Genomic DNA, 22,058 nt, shown 5'->3' on the forward strand with positions numbered 1-22,058 from the left:
AGCGAGGGGGAGAGAGCGAGAGAGAGGGAGGGGGAGAGAGCGGGAGAGAGACAGAGCGAGAGAGAGGGAGAGAGCGGGCGAGAGAGAGGGAGAGAGCGGGCGAGAGAGAGGGTGAGGAGAGAGCGGGAGAGAGAGGGTGAGGAGAGAGCGGGAGAGAGAGGGTGAGGAGAGAGCGGGAGAGAGAGGGTGAGGAGAGAGCGGGAGAGAGAGGGTGAGGAGAGAGCAGGATAGAGAGAGGGAGAGAGCGGGAGAGAGACAGAGCGAGAGAGAGGGAGGGGGAGAGAGCAGGCGAGAGAGAGGGAGAGAGCGGGAGAGAGAGAGGGAGGGGGAGAGAGCGGGAGAGAGAATGAGAGAGAGAGAGAGAGAGAGGGAGGGGGAGAGAAAGCGAGCGAGAACGCGAGGGAGAGAGAGACAGCGAGAGAGAGACAGCGAGAGAGAGACAGCGAGAGAGAGACAGCGAGAGAGAGAGAGGTTAATTTATGGGTTCAAATATTAACACATTACTTTTGCACTTGAACAAGTCTTTTATACCTCCAAGATTTACCAATATTTAACAACTCATATCTAATATTGCAAATTTGAGTTGAAGTTCTTGCTCAAGGGCCTGCATGACTGCATTAAAACAAACTGTCTGTAGCTGGACTTTAGCCACAGACAATCCGTTACTGTACAACAAACACAGACACACCCTAACGCAGACAACGGCGAACAAACATACATGCACACACAGACACACACACACACACAGACACAGACGTTCGGGCAATGATACTCTTCACCGTGACACATTTACCAGTGGAACAGATAGTTACTAGTGCCCCATCAGAACCAGAGGGACTAGACTAGTGCATAGTTGGCTAAAACTGGAAACATACTGTACAGTATTACTCATGAGACTGCAGGGATGTACCCATGGCTGCTGTGGACACGAACACAGTAATGACACACAAACGGCTTGAGGCAGCGGAAAAGTGAATGCAGAGATCGTAGATGTACATTCGGTCAGTCATATCTAGAGCAATTCACAGGAGCAATTAAGTGCCTTGCTCAAGGGCACCGACAGATTCGTCACCTCGTGGGCGCGAGGATTTGAAATCAGCAACCTTTTGATTAGTGGCCCAACGCTCTTAACCACTAGGCTGCCCTCTGAAGACACACAATATCCACTTCTCAATCTGGCCAACCAGTGTTGTTAAGTAAGTGGCGCAGGTTTACGGGAAAGGGCTTCTACTTTTATTCTAACCTGATTGAGAACACCTCGTTCGAGAGAAATAGACTAACAGACAAGCAGAAAAACAACCCTTGAAAACAACCCTTGAAAACGATGGAGTCAAAAGGTATTATTTGATTCAGAGAGGGTGGAAAAGAAGAACACAACAAGTGAAATCAGGAACTGGTGCAATGAGAAAGAGAACATGGAACAGGAACTTGAGGAGGACAGTGACCGTGAAGGCACAGACATTTCTGTCACTTAATTCTGCTAAAGAGGAAATGAACCCGCACATAGCTGTGTCATAAGACTTAACTTCAAAAATAAAATACACATATTTCAAATTGTTTTGGTCACATACACATGGTTAGCAGATGTTATTGGTCACATACACATGGTTAGCAGATGTTAATGGTCACATACACATGGTTAGCAGATGTTAATGGTCACATACACATGGTTAGCAGATGTTAATGGTCACATACACATGGTTAGCAGATGTTATTGGTCACATACACATGGTTAGCAGATGTTAATGGTCACATACACATGGTTAGCAGATGTTAATGGTCACATACACATGGTTAGCAGATGTTATTGGTCACATACACATGGTTAGCAGATGTTAATGGTCACATACACATGGTTAGCAGATGTTAATGGTCACATACACATGGTTAGCAGATGTTAATGGTCACATACACATGGTTAGCAGATGTTATTGGTCACATACACATGGTTAGCAGATGTTATTGGTCACATACACATGGTTAGCAGATGTTATTGGTCACATACACATGGTTAGCAGATGTTAATGGTCACATACACATGGTTAGCAGATGTTAATGGTCACATACACATGGTTAGCAGATGTTAATGGTCACATACACATGGTTAGCAGATGTTAATGGTCACATACACATGGTTAGCAGATGTTAATGGTCACACACATGGTTAGCAGATGTTAATGGTCACATACACATGGTTAGCAGATGTTATTGGTCACATACACATGGTTAGCAGATGTTAATGGTCACATACACATGGTTAGCAGATGTTAATGGTCACATACACATGGTTAGCAGATGTTAATGGTCACATACACATGGCTAGCAGATGTTAATGGTCACATACACATGGTTAGCAGATGTTAATGGTCACATACACATGGTTAGCAGATGTTAATGGTCACATACACATGGCTAGCAGATGTTAATGGTCACATACACGTGGTTAGCAGATGTTAATGGTCACATACACGTGGTTAGCAGATGTTAATGGTCACATACACGTGGTTAGCAGATGTTAATGGTCACATACACATGGTTAGCAGATGTTAATGGTCACATACACACGATTAGCAGATGTTAATGGTCACATACACGTGGTTAGCAGATGTTAATGGTCACATACACATGGTTAGCAGATGTTAATGGTCACATACACATGGTTAGCAGATGTTAATGTGAGTGTCGCGAAATGCTTGTGCTTCTAGTTCCGACCGTGCAGTAATATCTAACAAGTAATCTAACAATTTCACAACAACTACCTTATACACACAAGTGTAAAGGAATGAATAAGAATCTGTACATAAAAATATATATGGATGAGAGATGGCCGAACGGCATAGGCAAGATGCAGTAGATGGTATAGAGTACAGTATATACATATGAGATGAGTAATGTAGGGTATGTAAACATTATATAAAGTGGCATTGTTTAAAGTGACTAGTGATACATTTATTACGTCCAATTTTTTATTATTAAAGTGGCTAGAGTCAGTATGTTGGCAGCAGCCACTCAATGTTAGTGGTGGCTGTTTAACAGTCTGATGGCCTTGAGATAGAAGCTGTTTTTCAGTCTCTCGGTCCCTGCTTTGATGCACCTGTACTGACCTCACCTTCTGGATGATAGCGGAGTGAACAGGCAGTGGCTCAGGTGGTTGTTGTTCTTGAGGTGTCCGTGACCTGGAGGGTGTCCGGGAGGGCAGGTAGTTTGCTCCCGGTGATGCGTTGTGCAGACCTCACTACCCTCTGGAGAGCCTTACGTTTGTGGGCGGAGCAGTTGCCGTACCAGGCGGTCATACAGCCCGACAGGATGCTCTCGACTGTGCATCTGTAAAAGTTTGTGAGTGTTTTCGGTGACAAGCCTAATTTCTTCAGCCTCCTTAGGTTGAAGAGGCGCTGCTGCGCCTTCTTCACAACGCTGTCTGTGTGGGTGGACCAATTCAGTTTGTCTGTGATGTGTACGCCGAGGAACTTGAAACTTTCCACCTTCTCCACTACTGTCCTGTCGATGTGGGTAGGGGGGGTGCTCCCTCTGCTGTTTCCTGAAGTCCACGATCATCTCCTTTGTTTTGTTGACATTGAGTGTGAGGTTATTTTCCTGACATTACACTCCGAGGGCCCTCACCTCCTCCCTGTAGGCCGTCTCGTCGTTGTTGGTATTCAAGCCTACCACTGTAGTGTCGTCTGCAAACTTGATGATTGAGTTGGAGGCGTGCATGGCAATGCAGTCGTGGGTGAACAGGGAGTACAGGAGAGGGCTGAGAACGCACCCAGTGTTGAGGATCAGTGAGGTGGAGATGTTGTTTCCTACCCTCACCACCTGGGGGCAGCCCGTCCGGAAGTCCAGGACCCAGTTGCACAGGGCGGGGTCGAGACCCAGGGTCTCGAGCTTAATGACGAGTTTGGAGGGTACTATGATGTTAAATGCTGAGCTGTAGTTGATGAACAGCATTCTTACATAGGTATTCCTCTTGTCTATATGGGTTAGGGCAGTGTGCAGTGTGATGGCGATTGCATCGTCTGTGGATCTATTGGGGCGGTAAGCAAATTGGAGTGGGTCTAGGGTGTCAGGTAAGGTGGAGGTGATATGATCCTTGACTAGTCTCTCAAAGCACTTCATGATGACGGAAGTGAGTGCTACGGGGCGGTAGTCATTTAGCTCAGTTACCTTAGCTTTCTTGGGAACAGGAAAAATGGTGGCCCTCTTGAAGCATGTGGGGACAGCAGACTGGGATAAGCATTGATTGAATATGTCCGTAAACACACCAGCCAGCTGGTCTGCGCATGCTCTGAGGACGTAGGCTGGGGATACTGTCTGGACCTGCAGCCTTGCGAGGGTTAACACGTTTAAATGCTTTACTCACGTTGGCTGCAGTGAAGGAGAGCCTGCAGGTTTTGGTAGCGGGCCGTGTCAGTGGCACTGTATTGTCCTCAAAGCGAGCAAAGCGAGTTGTTTAGTTTGTCTGGGAGCAAGACATCGGGGTCCACGACGGGGCTGGTTTTCTTTTTGTAATCCGTGATTGACTGTAGACCCTGCCACATACCTCTTGTGTCTGAGCTGTTGAATTGCGACTCTACTTTGTCTCTATACTGACGCTTCGCTTGTTTGATTGCCTTGAGGAGGGAATAGCTACACTGTTTGTATTAGGGTCATGTTTCCGGTCGCCTTGCCCTGATTAAAAGCTGTGGTTCGCGCTTTCAGTTTTGCACGAATGCTTACATCAATATACAGTTTCTGATTGGGGAAGGTTTTAATAGTTGCTGTGGGTACAACATACATAACTGTCATACCAGTGACATCAGATAAAAATCAATAATGACAACTGATGTCAGTTTATGGACAATAGTCTTAAAAACAGTCATGACACAAACTGTTATCTGGCTGAGCTAACAGGCCAACAGTAGGACAGCTGGCTAACAGTGGGACAGCTGGCTAACAGTGGGACAGCTGGCTAACAGTGGGACAGCTGGCTAACAGTGGGACAGCTGGCTAGCTGCTGGCTAACAGTAGGACAGCTGACTAGCTGCTGGCTAACAGTAGGACAGCTGGCTAACAGTAGGACAGCAGTTATTGGTTGAGCTACAGTAAACAGTTTGTGCCTTGACTGACAAGTCAGAACTGACATCACCTGACATGACTGTTTATGACATAGGCTAGCCTATAGTTATGGAATTATCATAAAGTATGCCCATATTCCCAAAACGTATATTAAAAAATGTGGGGCACAATAGTCAGCCAGTCAGTCAGTCAGTCAGCCAAAGTCACGAGTGATTGGTGAGGAGTTGGGATTAAAATTAACACCTGCCACCTGCGGGTTAAATGTCTATTTCACCAGACACGTTGGCGGTGGTCAGGGCTTCACAGTGTGAGCATTTCACTCACATTTGTGAATAAAAATAGTATGCTCACATTTACAGTAAAATAAATGCTGCAGTAGCTGGTTTCAAAGTATTTCTGCCGTTTTGTTTCACAGTAAATGAACAGCTGGTAAATTAACTATGAATCCTATATAGCCTATTCCACCTCGTGCTGCAACACTGCCTGGCTGGGAGCTGTGCGCACGTGAAGAGCTGAGTTAAAAGATTAATTTTCAGAAGCGCTGCTTATAGGCATAAAAGTTGGTCTAATTCACTTGAAACGAAAGTCAACTTAAGTGAGACGTTTTCCTTGTGTTTCTTGGCTATTTACCTTGTGTTGTTCACAAGCTAGTTCGTTTTTCACAGTTTGAGTTTCAACTGCTAGGGAAGAGAAGACAACACTGCTACTTGTCAGACTCCAATCTCACAGGCACAAACACGTCTTGAGTCGCGTTACCAAGGTAACCGTCAACCCTTTAAAGGGCAGGGGAACATTTTATCTCATATGTGATATTTTGGTTAAAAGACTCAGGTCACAAAAAATGAAATTAAGTTAAACAATATACCACATTACTTCTTACTGGGAATACATGTATTGTTTAAGAAACATTTCAAAACATGCTCATAATTTTTTTGTGTTTTGTTGGTGTAATTTTAGCTGGTAAAAAAATCTGAGTGGCTGGTAGATTTTTAAATCTATCTGCCACGGTGGCTGGAGGACCAAAATGTACATTTTAGGCCCTGCAAAACCAGGAGAGTATTTCCCACACAACATCTAATACACATCATCATCATTACCTCATCAGCCATCTTGAAACTTCTCTCAAATAGATAATGACTGTTTACCAGTGTCATCACTGACAAAGGACCTGGGAATACGTGACTTAGCATGGAAACAAACACAAACACAGAATACAAAGACAGACATAGGCTACACCGCACGCACTTCCTCCATCTCTCACAAAACCACACACACAAACACACTAGTGCACATACACAAATGCACGCTCACCCACACACACACACACACACATTTCTGTAGTCATCTGCCTGGGAGGCTTGGGTCAGTATGAACGTTAGGTTAGGCTACTCCTGTAGTGTTATGTTGATAGGAGACTTGCCTGCCTACGCCCCATCTAGGTTGGGGGTCAGTTCAACTGTTCCAACCTGCTTTTCCAGCGCCAACAGCCTACCGACAGGTCCTGGTCACAACCTAGTTGTCTGACTCTGAAATCCTCTCAAAGACTTCATTACAGTTCTGGAAGAATATCTAGGGTAAGCCTAGCTACAATTATGTTCCTTCTCTTCTACTTGAAGCAGACTAAAATCACAACTGAGGAAGTGCAAGAGACGACAAATAATTTTTCTGCGGCTTCTCGACTCCCCGAATGATATCATTACATTACCAATCTAAAGTGTTGACACTCACACACACTGAGGATGTGAGTGGACTGAGACTGCTCTGTCAGCACTCCTCTGGGGACAAGACAGGAAGTGATATAAAGACAGAGAGACAGAGAGAGACAGTGAGAGACAGTGAGAGACAGAGAGTCAGACAGAGTCTATTGTTTGCTGATGATCTGGTGCTTTTGTCCCCAACCAAGGAGGGCCTACAGCAGCACCTAGATCTTCTGCACAGATTCTGTCAGACCTGGGCCCTGACAGTAAATCTCAGTAAGACCAAAATAATAAGGTCCAGTCGCCAGGACCCCAATTTCCATCTAGACACCGTTGACCTAGAGCACACAAAAAAACGATACATACTTCGGCCTAAACATCAGCGCCACAGGTAACTTCCGCAAAGCTGTGAACGATCTGAGAGAGAAGGCAAGAAGGGCATTCTATGCCATCAAAAGGAACATAAAATGCAACATACCAATTAGGATGTGGCAAAAAATACTTGAATCAGTTATAGAACACATTGCCCTTTATGGTTGTGAGGTCTGGGGTCCGCTCACCAACCAAGAATTCACAAAATGGGATAAACACCAAACTGAGACTTTATTTTTGCAGAATCCTGCATGCATTCTCAGTGTTCAACGTAAAACACCAAATAATGCATGCAGAGCAGAATTAGGCCAACACCCGCTAATTATCAAAACGCAGAAAGAGCCTGTAAATTCTACAATCACCTAAAAGGAAGCGAGTCCCAAACCTCCCATTCACATTGACCTTTTTCTGCCACTTGTCCTTTGGACAAGGACTGTTTTTTTGTTTTACTTTGTAAGATGCAAGGAACCAATTTACAAAATAAAATGCTCGACCATCTTTTTCACCAGAAAGATTCAGACTAAAATGTAGGCTACACTCTACCTGTTCAAGTTTGTCTCGAAATACAACACTGCCCCTTTAAGGCTCCCCTGTAGGATGGTTGGCCACCCAACACTACAATTACAACCAAATACTTTTTATGTCTTTGTAAAATAATTCCCTCCAGAGCTCAAAATGAAGGGCATCCCATCATCCCTGGGACGCAAAAAAACGAGTACGTTTCAAAACCGACTCTGGGACGGCAGATCTGAAATTCATACAACCACTACAAACATAACACATTAAATAAGTAAAGCAATGAGGCTGATGCAACAGATGAGCTTAAAATGTCGTTAACATTTGATTTCTTCATATTATAAAGTTCAACAATGTGCCTGTAGGCTACTGCGAATGTTGCTAAATTAAATTAGCAGGAAAACACACTTCTGAAAAGCGCACCACATGCAACAGTGGTTTCATGTTAGAGATGAAAATACCTTAGAAATGAAGTAAGGGGAGATCTAAAGATGCAGCAACAAGGGTTACAGTAACCAAGGTCACAGTAACTAGGGCTACAGTAACTAGGGCTAGGGTTACAGTAACTAGGGCTAGGGTTACAGTAACTGGGGTTACAGTAACTAGGGCTAGGGTTACAGTAACTAGGGCTACAGTAACTAGGGCTAGGGTTACAGTAACTAGGGCTAGGGTTACAGTAACTAGGGCTACAGTAACTAGGGTTACAGTAACTAGGGCTACAGTAACTAGGGCTACAGTAACTAGGGCTAGGGTTACACTAACTGGGGTTACAGTAACTAGGGCTAGGGTTACAGTAACTAGGGATACAGTAACTAGGGTTACAGTAACTAGGGCTACAGTAACTAGGGTTACTATAATGACCAGAATTATGCCTTTGCCTGCTGGACAATAAAATAACGTTGATTTGAAAACCAATAGAACATGGGAAAAATGCTGGTTTCAATGTCATATTAAGTCTAAAAGAAATAATTACCTCGACATTTATATGGCTGTGTTTTGGCTAGGCTACTTTGAAACAAGGGAAGACATGCTTCATAAAATAATTAAAATAAAACAATTATGTTTATGGGTAGGCCTAAATAGTTTTTAAAAAATGCTGACCGCCTCCGCTTAGATTCAGGGTGGGTGATGTGCAACAGACACTGTCCTTCACTCTCCGGTCAGGTGACCAATTGATCTGAATGAAACAAGCCTTGAGTACGTAGACAGAATCAAGCCTTTAGAAGTTAATGTTAATTATCCTTCATTATATTTCTAAAACATGACTGGCTCTCTGACGAGCGAGTCAGAGAGCGGGCGAGCAAGTTAGAGAGCAAGTCAGAGAGCGAGAGAGCAAGTCAGAGAGCAAGTCAGAGAGCGAGAGAGCAAGTCAGAGAGCAAGTCAGAGAGCGAGAGAGCAAGTCAGAGAGCGAGAGAGCAAGTCAGAGAGCGAGAGAGCAAGTCAGAGAGCGAGAGAGCAAGTCAGAGAGCGAGAGAGCAAGTCAGAGAGCGAGAGAGCAAGTCAGAGAGCGAGAGAGCAAGTCAGAGAGCGAGAGAGCAAGTCAGAGACAGACAGACAGAGTGTCAGCCGGAGAAAGACAAAGAGAGAGGGAGACACAGAAAGAAGGAGAGACAGAGAGAGGGAAGTTAAATTCCTGCTGTATGCAGACTATCTAGTTCTGTTGTCACACCCAAAAGTGGGTCTACAACATAATGTAAATATTCAGTCAGTCAGACATGGTCCCTGACAGTAAACTTCAAGAAGATAAAGAACATTATTTTCCAAAAACAGATCAAAATCCCAAGACTTAAAACACAATCTCCCAGTTAGGAACAAGACATAACACACTAAAGTCTATTTATATCTGGGCTTAAAATAAGTTGCACCAGTAATTTATGTTTGGCTGTCAATGAACTAAAAGAGAAAGCAAGAAGGGCTTTTTGCGCTATAAAAATTAACAGTCCAAATAGAACCTGCCTCAAAATATTCCAATCTATAATTGAACCAATTAATTGCCCTATATGGAAGTGAAGTGTGGAGTCCGCCTACTAATAATATATATATATTTTTAAATGGGACAAATATCCAACTGAAATCCTGCATGCAGAATTCTACAAAAGCAAGTGTTCCCTTTATTTTTTTGCGCAGTCTATATAGGCCAATAACCATGACTAATATATAGGCCAATAACCATGACTAATACACTGCTCAAAAAAATAAAGGGAACACTTAAAAAACACAATGTAACTCCAAGTCAATCACACTTCTGTGAAATCACACTGTCCACTTAGGAAGCAACACTGATTGACAATAAATTCCACATGCTGTTGTGCCAATGGAATAGACAACAGGTGGAAATTATAGCAATTAGCAAGACACCCCCAATAAAGGAGTGGTTCTGCAGGTGATAACCACAGACCACATCTCAGTTCTTATGCTTCCTGGCTGATGTTTTGGTCACTTTTGAATCCTGGCGGTGCTTTCACTCTAGTGGTAGCATGAGACGGAGTCTACAACCCACACAAGTGGCTCAGGTAGTGCAGCTCATCCAGGATGGCACATCAATGCGAGCTGTGGCAAGAAGGTTTGCTGTGTCTGTCAGCGTAGTGTCCAGAGCATGGAGGCGCTACCAGGAGACAGGCCAGTACATCAGGAGACGTGGAGCAGGCCGTAGGAGGGCAACAACCCAGCAGCAGGACCGCTACCTCCGCCTTTGTGCAAGGAGGAACAGGAGGAGCAATGCCAGAGCCCTGCAAAATGACCTCCAGCAGGCCACAAATGTGCATGTGTCTGCTCAAACGGTCAAAAACAGACTCCATGAGGGTGTTATGAGGGCCCGACATCCACAGGTGGGGGTTGTGCTTACAGCCCAACACCATGCAGGACGTTTGGCATTTGCCAGAGAACACCAAGATTGGCAAATTCGCCACTGGCGCCCTGTGCTCTTCACAGATGAAATGCACATGTGACAGACGTGACAGAGTCTGGAGACGCCGTGGAGAACGTTCTGCTGCCTGCAATATCCTCCAGCATGACCAGTTTGGCGGTGGGTCAGTCATGGTGTGGGGTGGCATTTCTTTGAGGGGCCGCACAGCCCTCCATGTGCTCGCCAGCGGTAGCCTGACTGCCATTAGGTACCGAGATGAGATCCTCAGACCCCTTGTGAGACCATATGCTGGTGCGGTTGGCCCTGGGTTCCTCCTAATGCAAGACAATGCTAGACCTCATGTGGCTGGAGTGTGTCAGCAGTTCCTGCAAGAGGAAGGCATTGATGCTATGGACTGGCCCGCCCGTTCCCCAGACCTGAATCCAATTGAGCACATCTGGGACATCATGTCTCGCTCCATCCACCAACGCCACGTTGCACCACAGACTGTCCAGGAGTTGGCGGATGCTTTAGTCCAGGTCTGGGAGGGGATCCCTCAGGAGACCATCCGCCACCTCATCAGGAGCATGCCCACGCTTGTAGGGAGGTCATACAAGCACGTGGAGGCCACACACACTACTGAGTCTCATTTTGACTTGTTTTAAGGACATTACATCAAAGTTGGATCAGCCTGTAGTGTGGTTTTCCACTTTAATTTTGTGTGACTCCAAATCCAGACCTCCATGGGTTGATAAATTTGATTGCCATTGATAATTTGTGTGATTTTGTTGTCAGCACATTCAACAATGTAAAGAAAAAAGTATTTAATAAGAATATTTCATTCATTCAGATCTAGGATGTGTTATTTTAGTGTTCCCTTTATTTTTTTGAGCAGTGTATATAGGTTATATGACTAATATATAGGCCAATAACCATGACAAATATATAAAAACTAGCCATCAAATTCTAGAACCACCTAAAGACAAGCCATACCCAGTCCTCCCTGTACAAAACCCTGTAATGCCAAGAGATGAGCATAGAGAAAAGTGCCCTCGTCCAACTGGTCCTGATTCTAAGTTCACAAACCACTACCAACCCAACAAAGCCTCAGGACAACTCAAACAATGTGGCTCTACCAAATTATAAGCAAATTAAAATACAATTATATAACCTACTGCGGAAACATGACAAAATCTCAAAGTAAACTGAAATGCTATTTGGCCCTAAACAGACAGTAGACGGTGGCAGACTATCTGACCACTTTGAAGGATAGAAAACAGAGGAAAAACATTGACAAACGTACAGACAGTGAGCATAGCCTTGCTATTGAGAGAGGCCGCCATAGCCCGTCTTCTCTTGAGAGCCAGGTCTGCCTATGTGCACACGCCCACAAAATGAGGTAGAATCTGAGCTGCACTTCGTAACCTCCAGCCAAATGTACAACCATATAAGAAACACATATTTCCCTCAGATTACAAGGAAGGACACAAAAAGAATTTGAAAACAAATGCAATGTTGACAAGCTCCCATATCTGAAATACCGCAGTGTGCAATCAATTGCAGCAAAATGTGTGACCTGTTGCAATAAGAAAAGGGTCCCAGTGGAGAACAAACACCACAGTAAATAGAACCTAGGCTGTTATCTAGCTGTTGATTTATTTTCCCTTCACATTTATACTTAAAAGAGAGGGCCCTAGTGGAGCCAGCTGGCTGAGAGAGAGGGCCCTAGTGGAGCCAGCTGGCTGAGAGAGAGGGCCCTAGTGGAGCCAGCGAGTTGTGTAAGGTGCGAGTAGTTACATTTGTCTGTGAGATATTTTATCTTCCTTTATAGGCTACTTTACATTTTATTTAGAGTGTATAGACCAAAGGCCTGTACAGGTCCAGACCGATACACTCATTTGTGTGTTTGTCCAAAATTAAAACCATACGCATTTTCCATCCGATATTTTCCATCAAATGTACTTGTTGCAGATAAAATGCTGTGTGTGATGAGGTAGAGCACATCAAATACCTTTTGCGGTTAAATTCCCACATACCCAATACAAAAATACAAGTTAAATGGGTTTCCATCACATTTTTATCTCTACTGATGGTTTTCTCACAAAAAAATGTTTTGTTAAATAGAGAGTGTGCCCACTGTGGTAAATAGTTGAATAGAGAGTGTGTGCCCACTGTGGTAAATAGTTAAATAGAGAGTGTGCCCACTGTGGTAAATAGTTAAATAGAGAGTGTGCCCACTGTGGTAAATAGTTAAATAGAGAGTGTGCCCACTGTGGTAAATAGTTAAATAGAGAGTGTGCCCACTGTGGTAAATAGTTAAATAGAGAGTGTGTGCCCACTGTGGTAAATAGTTAAATAGAGAGTGTGTGCCCACTGTGGTAAATAGTTAAATAGAGAGTGTGTGCCCACTGTGGTAAATAGTTAAATAGAGAGTGTGCCCACTGTGGTAAATAGTTAAATAGAGAGTGTGCCCACTGTGGTAAATAGTTAAATAGAGAGTGCCCACTGTGGTAAATAGTTAAATAGAGAGTGTGCCCACTGTGGTAAATAGTTCAATAGAGAGTGTGCCCACTGTGGTAAATAGTTGAATAGAGAGTGTGCCCACTGTGGTAAATAGTTAAATAGAGAGTGTGCCCACTGTGGTAAATAGTTAAATAGAGAGTGCCCACTGTGGTAAATAGTTCAATAGAGAGTGTGCCCACTGTGGTAAATAGTTCAATATAGAGTGTGCCCACTGTGGTAAATAGTTCAATAGAGAGTGTGCCCACTGTGGTAAATAGTTGAATAGAGAGTGTGCCCACTGTGGTAAATAGTTAAATAGAGAGTGTGCCCACTGTGGTAAATAGTTAAATAGAGAGTGCCCACTGTGGTAAATAGTTAAATAGAGAGTGTGCCCACTGTGGTAAATAGTTGAATAGAGAGTGTGTGCCCACTGTGGTAAATAGTTAAATAGAGAGTGTGCCCACTGTGGTAAATAGTTAAATAGAGAGTGTGCCCACTGTGGTAAATAGTTAAATAGAGAGTGTGCCCACTGTGGTAAATAGTTCAATAGAGAGTGTGCCCACTGTGGTAAATAGTTCAATAGAGAGTGTGCCCACTGTGGTAAATAGTTCAATAGAGAGTGTGCCCACTGTGGTAAATAGTTAAATAGAGTGTGCCCACTGTGGTATTGGCACGTGTCCTCTAGCTAACAGCTCATAGCTACAGTTCAGGTAGGCCTATAGTCTACATGATGAGATTATTACGGACAAAATAATGAGATAATTTTGATTTGTCAAACTGCAGCCAAACATGGATGATCATGTCACCAGAATGAGACCCTGGATATTTATTGGAAAGGAGCATCAAGCTCATCGCCGTGCACTTTCACCGCCCTGAGAAGTTCATCATCAATTATTTAATCTGCAGTCTAATAAACTGAATGGTTTCCTGAGTCGTAGTTGGAGGAGTACACAGTACTTCAACATGATGGGTATTATATCAATATTTGCGCATAAGAGAGTTCAGACATTTCCCGCATAATTCATTTAAACAACTAAAAAGATCCTTGTCTAGCCGATTTCGTTTTATCAACATTTGGAAAGTTTATCAACAAATGTCGTGTTTCCATCAGGCCTGTCGTGACATGTTTTATTGGCCATGTACTTTACTGTGTTTCCATCAGGCCTGTCGTGACATGTTTTATTTGCCATGTACTTTACTGTGTTTCCATCAGGCCTGTCGTGACATGTTGTATTTGCCATGTACTTTACTGTGTTTCCATCAGGCCTGTCGTGACATGTTTTATTTGCCATGTACTTCACTCTGTTTCCATCAGGCCTGTCGTGACATGTTGTATTTGCCATGTACTTTACTGTGTTTCCATCAGGCTTGTCGTGACATGTTTAATTTGCCATGTACTTCACTCTGTTTCCATCAGGCCTGTCGTGACATGTTTAATTTGCCATGTACTTTACTCACATACAAAAGGTTGGATGGAAACCTGGTTAGTGAACATGTGGAAAATGAAAGCTCAGTTTCTGTCGTGCGTGACATTACGGTCCCACGTACCGCTAGCAGCATTTTAGCCACAGACAGTTATGTACTAGTCTGTGTTTGATTCGTGTGCAACGAGCATAAGGATATGCATTTTTTCAGGAAATGGCAACTCGTTCTCATTCTAAAAAATAAGAATCTTCTCATCTTGGTAGGCCGCTTGATTTCAACATCTAAAGTGAACAGGCTCAAACAGTTGGAGACGGACAGGATGGGGTGTTCAGAACGGTTCAACTGTTCTACTTTGTTAGCACACAAATAGATCCACGTTTCGCGACACTTGAAAAATAATGATTAGCTGGCTACTCACTAGAATGTGGGGCTTGTGAGAGATTGTTTATGAGAGCGGTGTTCATTTTCTACAATGCCTGATTCAAGTTAGTCATTATTAGTGGATGTGTGCATCGATCTGGTTAAATTTGTAACAAAAATGGCAATTTCATAGACAGACTTGATTATATTTAGTCTAGGTATAATTTCACAAGCCCTGAATTCATTAGGTTATTGCTGACTGTTTTAAATGCAGTGTATTGGCCTTTAAATTGTGCAACAAAGCTTAGAGAAAACATTACATCGAGATATATTGTGAATAGCCTATAAGTGCCCATAGGTGACAGCATACCCCCACCCTACCAAAAAACTATTGGCAAACAATAAATCCAATTACCTGAAATAATGAAGGTGTAAACTTAGCAGTAGGAAGCCTGAACAATATACAGACCAAATTCAAAATGGATTAAATAAATAGATGTTTTCTCTCACCAATCTACACACAATACCCCATAATGACAAAGTGACTTACGTTTTTTTTAAGCTAGGGTTTTTTAGCCCATAGATTTTGTTGTAAATGAGCATTAAAAGTGCAAAATATTCTCTGCTCCCCATGACGACATGTTCTCAGTTTGTGGTGCTCGACGCATGGGGGGGGGGGGGGGGGACCTCAGTTTGTGTCATGAACAGTGCTTGTGCCTATAGAGATAGACGTGGTGCACGACGCATGGGGAGGGGGGGGGACCTCAGTTTGTGTCATGAACAGTGCTTGTGCCTATAGAGATAGACGTGGTGCACGACGCATGGGGAGGGGGGGGGACCTGAGTGAAAACCTGTTTTAAGGGAGGATGCGAGCACAATCGTTCGGCTAGGTGCCGGCTGAACCGAAGGACGAGGAAGGCTTTAGGGGAGTTGTGTGTGTGTGTGTGTGTGTGTGTGTGTGTGTGTGTGTGTGTGTGTGTGTGTGTGTGTGTTCTCCCCATGTGACTGTTGACCGGGGTCACAGTCAACTACCTTTCTACCAGTCTACCATCTTGAGCCTGTTGGTGTATTTCTCTTCATGGATCTTGCTCTAATTAAAAGTGTTTTAATATACAGTGTACAATATAATATTAAGAACACCACCCCCCCCATTGCCACCAGAAAAGCTTCCCACAGTTGTCTACCAAACCCAGTTCAAAAGGCACTTACATCTGTTGTCTTGCCCATTCACCCTCTGAATGGCCCACACACACAATCCATGTCTCAATTGTCTCAAGGCTTAAAACTCCCTTCTTTAACCCGTCTCCTCCCCTTCATCTACACTGATTGAAGTGGATTTAACAAGTGACATCAATAAGGGATCATATTTTTCACCTGGTCAGTCTGTCATGGAAAGAGCAGGTGTTCCAGATGTTTTGTCCACTCAGTGTACATAATATTATTGAGAATTAGGATTACATTGACTGATTTAACTTCTGTCAACGATTTATTTTATTCCCAGTAATAAAATGGTATATACCTGTATAAAGAGAAAACCACAGTACTGCAGGCAAGGTCAGTGAGTTTGCTGATTAGCCACGTGTTGTCTGTGTGTGTGTGTGTGTGTGTGTGTGTGTGTGTGTGTGTGTGTGTGTGTGTGTGTGTGTGTGTGTGTGTGTGTGTGTGTGGACGAGATATTCAAGTAGCAGCAGAATACCTGAGGGTCTGTCTTGTTAAAAATAGAACACATCACACACAAACACACACCAGCCACACAGACAGACACACACGCCCGCCACACAGACAGACACACACACACCTGCCACATAGACAGACACACACACACCTGCCACATAGACAGATACACACACACCTGCCACACAGACAGACACACACACGGCTGCCACACAGACAGACACACACACGCCTGCCACACAGACAGACACACACACGCCTGCCACACAGACAGACACACACACGCCTGCCACACAGACAGACAGACAGACAGACAGACACAGACACAGACACAGACACAGACACAGACACACACACACACACACCAAATAGACAGACACACACACACACGCCTGCCACACAGACACACACACGCCCACCACACACAACTTCAACGCCACCCACACGCACTTCATTCACACGGTATTTCATGACCCTAAAACCTTCCACGCCGCGGATATAACCGTGGGGACTGCGGGCTATGAGTCACCCCACACAGCACTAATATGAATGTCATTCTCTTCATGGTGACGGGGGTCTAAGTAGGAACACAAAAGTAGAAACATACAATATCCTTCCTTCGCATATTAGATTATTATTCTACACACTAACTATTATTTAATGAGCTCTACCCTCCCCCCAAACAAGACCACATTTGGTTGGTCTGGACAAGACCAAATCTGAACCAATCATAGACGTCTGTGTTCCACAAGTTTGTACATTACAGTACAGTAGTATATGGCTGTGGGCTACAGTAGTTAATTTAGCAGACAATATTTGATGAGAATTCCATTGGCATTATTTTATAGTGAGAAGAATACAATTGACCATTGAATATTTTTAGTATGATTTGAAAAAGTCGCAAAAAAGATGCATTCGTCTGTTTATTCCCTTAGACTGCGCACCCTGGGCATCATTCACAAGATATATTCTCACCTATCAGACTATTCTCAATTTAATCTAGTCTTTACATACACTAAATAATATGTGAAATGAATTTAGATTTAGAATGGGCCTTTATCATGCACCTGTCAGAACAGGGGTAGGGAGGGGGAAAGACCTGTCATCCGATTTGTATGCACTTGAAAAGCAAATGGGGGACGCTTTTCCCGCGGTTCATTTTCATGCATCTCCGGTTGAAAACAGAATCAACGTGCTTAATATTATAAAAGGAGTTGAGAAAGTTGAGGAGTTGAGAAAGTTGAGGAGTTGAGGAGTTGAGAAATAAATATAATAGGCCTAGCCTATAGAAATCCTCCTCTTTTTAATAGAGGCCATCAAAACACTGTTAGCCTATGAATAGAGGCCATCAAAACACTGTTAGCCTATGAATCAACCAGCTATGAGGAGCAACAGAGCCCTGAGTACCAGGCCATTAGGACCTGATGGAGGGACAACAGAGCCCTGAGTACCAGGCCAAAAGGACCTGATGGAGGGACAACAGAGCCCTGAGTACCAGGCCATTAGGACCTGATGGAGGGACAACAGAGCCCTGAGTACCAGGCCATTAGGACCTGATGGAGGGACAACAGAGCCCTGAGTACCAGGCCAAAAGGACCTGATGGAGGGACAACAGAGCCCTGAGTACCAGGCCATTAGGACCTGATGAGGGGGGCAACAGAGCCCTGAGTACCAGGCCATTAGGACCTGATGGGGGGGTCAACAGAGCCCTGAGTACCAGGCCAAAAGGACCTGATGGAGGGACAACAGAGCCCTGAGTACCAGGCCAAAAGGACCTGATGGAGGGACAACAGAGCCCTGAGTACCAGGCCATTAGGACCTGATGGGGGGGTCAACAGAGCCCTGAGTACCAGGCCAAAAGGACCTGATGGAGGGACAACAGAGCCCTGAGTACCAGGCCATAAGGACCTGATGGGGGGGTCAACAGAGCCCTGAGTACCAGGCCATTAGGACCTGATGGGGGGGGTCAACAGAGCCCTGAGTACCAGGCCAAAAGGACCTGATGGAGGGACAACAGAGCCCTGAGTACCAGGCCATTAGGACCTGATGGAGGGACAACAGAGCCCTGAGTACCAGGCCAAAAGGACCTGATGGAGGGACAACAGAGCCCTGAGTACCAGGCCAAAAGGACCTGGCAGTTAGCAAGTTTGGTACACTACTAGTGACCATCAGAGGCATCACAGCGCAGTTTTGGAGATGCGTTCACGTGCTAGTCGAAACTCTGAGAGAAAGAGAGAGAGAGTAACAGCCAGCGCTCTTAGCTAACAGCCAGTGCTCTTAGCTAACAGCCAACGCAGAAAGGAGGAGTGAATTGCCCAACACTGACCTGTGACCAGTCTTATCAGTATGAGAGTTGGGCAACCTCAGACAGTTATAAAAGGTGTGTGTACGTCCAAGTGTCCAACACTCAGCAGCCAGCTGGACATCACCTGTTCACCTGAAGTAGGATGGAAATGGCTCAGAACCTGATCTAAGGTCAGCTTTTTGCTTCCCAATATAAAGAACTACAGATAGGTAACTTCCTCGATCTGTGCTAAAAAGCAACTTCCAGTCTTCCACTAGAGTGTCAGCCAGTAGGAGTGCCTGAATCTAACCCTTGTGAGTTGAGGGGGAGGGGTTCCCTGCACAGGTGGGGCGTGTTGGGGACACGGGTCAGAGGGCCATGAGTAAATATGAGACAATGGGGCAACCATTTAAGATAAGAGAAGAGGGGGATAACTTTTGTTTATCAATTTCACTTGTTTCCCATGCCAATAAAGCCCCTTGCAGGCAGTGAAAGAGCGGGAAGGGGGAGGGGCAGACAGTGAAGGAGAGGGAAGGGGAGGTGGGGGGCGGACTGAGTGAAGGAGAGGGAAGGAGAGGTGGGGGGCGGACTGAGTGAAGGAGAGGGCAGATTGAGGAAAGGAGAGGAAAGGGAGAGGGGCGGACTGAGTGAAGGAGAGGAAAGGGGGAGGGGCAGACAGTGAAGGAGAGGGAAGGGGGAGGGGCAGACAGTGAAGGAGAGGGAAGGGGGAGGGGCAGACAGTGAAGGAGAGGGCAGACTGAGGAAAGGAGAGGAAAGGGAGAGGGGCAGACAGTGAAAGAGAGGGAAGGGGAGGTGGGGGGCAGACTGAGGAAAGGAGAGGGGCAGACAGTGAATGAGAGGGAAGGGGGAGGGGCAGACAGTGAAGGAGAGGGAAGGGGGAGGGGCAGACAGTGAAGGAGAGGGCAGACTGAGGAAAGGAGAGGAAAGGGAGAGGGGCAGACAGTGAAAGAGAGGGAAGGGGAGGTGGGGGGCGGACTGAGGAAAGGAGAGGGGCAGACAGTGAAGGAGAGGGCAGACTGAGGAAAGGAGAGAAAAGGGAGAGGGGCAGACAGTGAGGATTTACACCAACAAAATACAAAATGGATAAGCATGCTTTGTAATGTTTCTTTAACAATAAATGTATTACCAGTAAGTAATGTGGTGTATTGTTTAATTACATTTTTGTGATACGAGTCTTTTAAACAAATTATCACTGGCAAAAAATGTTTTACCTGCCCCTTTAAGGGCAGAAGATTCCTGTGGTAATGTGACTAGTCATGTTTGTGCCTGTGAGATTCAGTCTGACCAGTAGCAGCCTTCTCTTCTCTAACAGTTGAAACTCAAAACAGTGAAAAACAACACAGCTTGTGAACAAAACAAGGAAAATAGCCAAGAAACACAAGGACAACGTCTCATTTCAGTAGACTTTCGTTTCAAATAAATTAGACCAACTTTTATGCCTGTTAGCAGCGCTTCTAAAAATGTATATTTCACTCAGATCAGCTACTGCAGCATTTATTTTACTATAAATGTGATCATACTTGACAATTTTTTTTTATCACAAATGCTAGTGAAATGCTCCCACTGTGAAGCCCTGACCACCCACCAACATGTCTGGTGAAATAGACATTTAACTACCAATGCCAAAATCTACCCGCAGGTGTTCATTTGACAGAGTTTCCCAACTGTTGCCTGCCTAGGCTACATCCCTGTACTCAAAATCAAAAAAGGTAGGCATAAAGTTATTGTTTTGAAATATGTATCAATCGCACTGGAAGCTAAAATAAACACTAAATAGGTACTTTTTAACTACACACGTCACAATTCCAGACATAACAACGCACAACAGTCTATTTTCTGTGAATTTATCTTCACTTTACCAGCATTGCTTCGCATAGACGCAAAAAAAAAATTAACTTGCTTTCTAATCTGAAGCGCATGACGCCGTTGACGATGTTCACGTCTGTGCCCAAGAACATCAAGGTAACCTGCCTACATGACTACCAACCTGTAACACTCACGTCTGTGCCCAAGAACATCAAGGTAACCTGCCTACATGACTACCAACCTGTAACACTCACGTCTGTGCCCAAGAACATCAAGGTAACCTGCCTACATGACTACCAACCTGTAACACTCACGTCTGTGCCCAAGAACATCAAGGTAACCTGCCTACATGACTACCAACCTGTAACACTCACGTCTGTGCCCAAGAACATCAAGGTAACCTGCCTACATGACTACCAACCTGTAACACTCACGTCTGTGCCCAAGAACATCAAGGTAACCTGCCTACATGACTACCAACCTGTAACACTCACGTCTGTGCCCAAGAACATCAAGGTAACCTGCCTACATGACTACCAACCTGTAACACTCACGTCTGTGCCCAAGAACATCAAGGTAACCTGCCTACATGACTACCAACCTGTAACACTCACGTCTGTGCCCAAGAACATCAAGGTAACCTGCCTACATGACTACCAACCTGTAACACTCACGTCTGTGCCCAAGAACATCAAGGTAACCTGCCTACATGACTACCAACCTGTAACACTCACGTCTGTGCCCAAGAACATCAAGGTAACCTGCCTACATGACTACCAACCTGTAACACTCACGTCTGTGCCCAAGAACATCAAGGTAACCTGCCTACATGACTACCAACCTGTAACACTCACGTCTGTGCCCAAGAACATCAAGGTAACCTGCCTACATGACTACCAACCTGTAACACTCACGTCTGTGCCCAAGAACATCAAGGTAACCTGCCTACATGACTACCAACCTGTAACACTCACGTCTGTGCCCAAGAACATCAAGGTAACCTGCCTACATGACTACCAACCTGTAACACTCACGTCTGTGCCCAAGAACATCAAGGTAACCTGCCTACATGACTACCAACCTGTAACACTCACGTCTGTGCCCAAGAACATCAAGGTAACCTGCCTACATGACTACCAACCTGTAACACTCACGTCTGTGCCCAAGAACACCAAGGTAACCTGCCTACATGACTACCAACCTGTAACACTCACGTCTGTGCCCAAGAACATCAAGGTAACCTGCCTACATGACTACCAACCTGTAACACTCACGTCTGTGCCCAAGAACATCAAGGTAACCTGCCTACATGACTACCAACCTGTAACACTCACGTCTGTGCCCAAGAACATCAAGGTAACCTGCCTACATGACTACCAACCTGTAACACTCACGTCTGTGCCCAAGAACATCAAGGTAACCTGCCTACATGACTACCAACCTGTAACACTCACGTCTGTGCCCAAGAACATCAAGGTAACCTGCCTACATGACTACCAA

The 22,058-nt window shown here is 44.7% G+C and overlaps 1 protein-coding gene across 2 annotated transcripts in view; it reads right to left on the minus strand.

Annotated features, from left to right (window-relative positions):
* Positions 1–22,058, minus strand: part of LOC110536403 (metal transporter CNNM4) — a 71,284-nt gene that overhangs the window by 30,962 nt on the left and 18,264 nt on the right. The gene's annotated exons all lie outside the window — the stretch shown is intronic.

This window comes from Oncorhynchus mykiss, chromosome 11 (genome assembly GCF_013265735.2).
Source record: "Oncorhynchus mykiss isolate Arlee chromosome 11, USDA_OmykA_1.1, whole genome shotgun sequence".
NCBI classification, from domain to species: domain Eukaryota; kingdom Metazoa; phylum Chordata; class Actinopteri; order Salmoniformes; family Salmonidae; genus Oncorhynchus; species Oncorhynchus mykiss.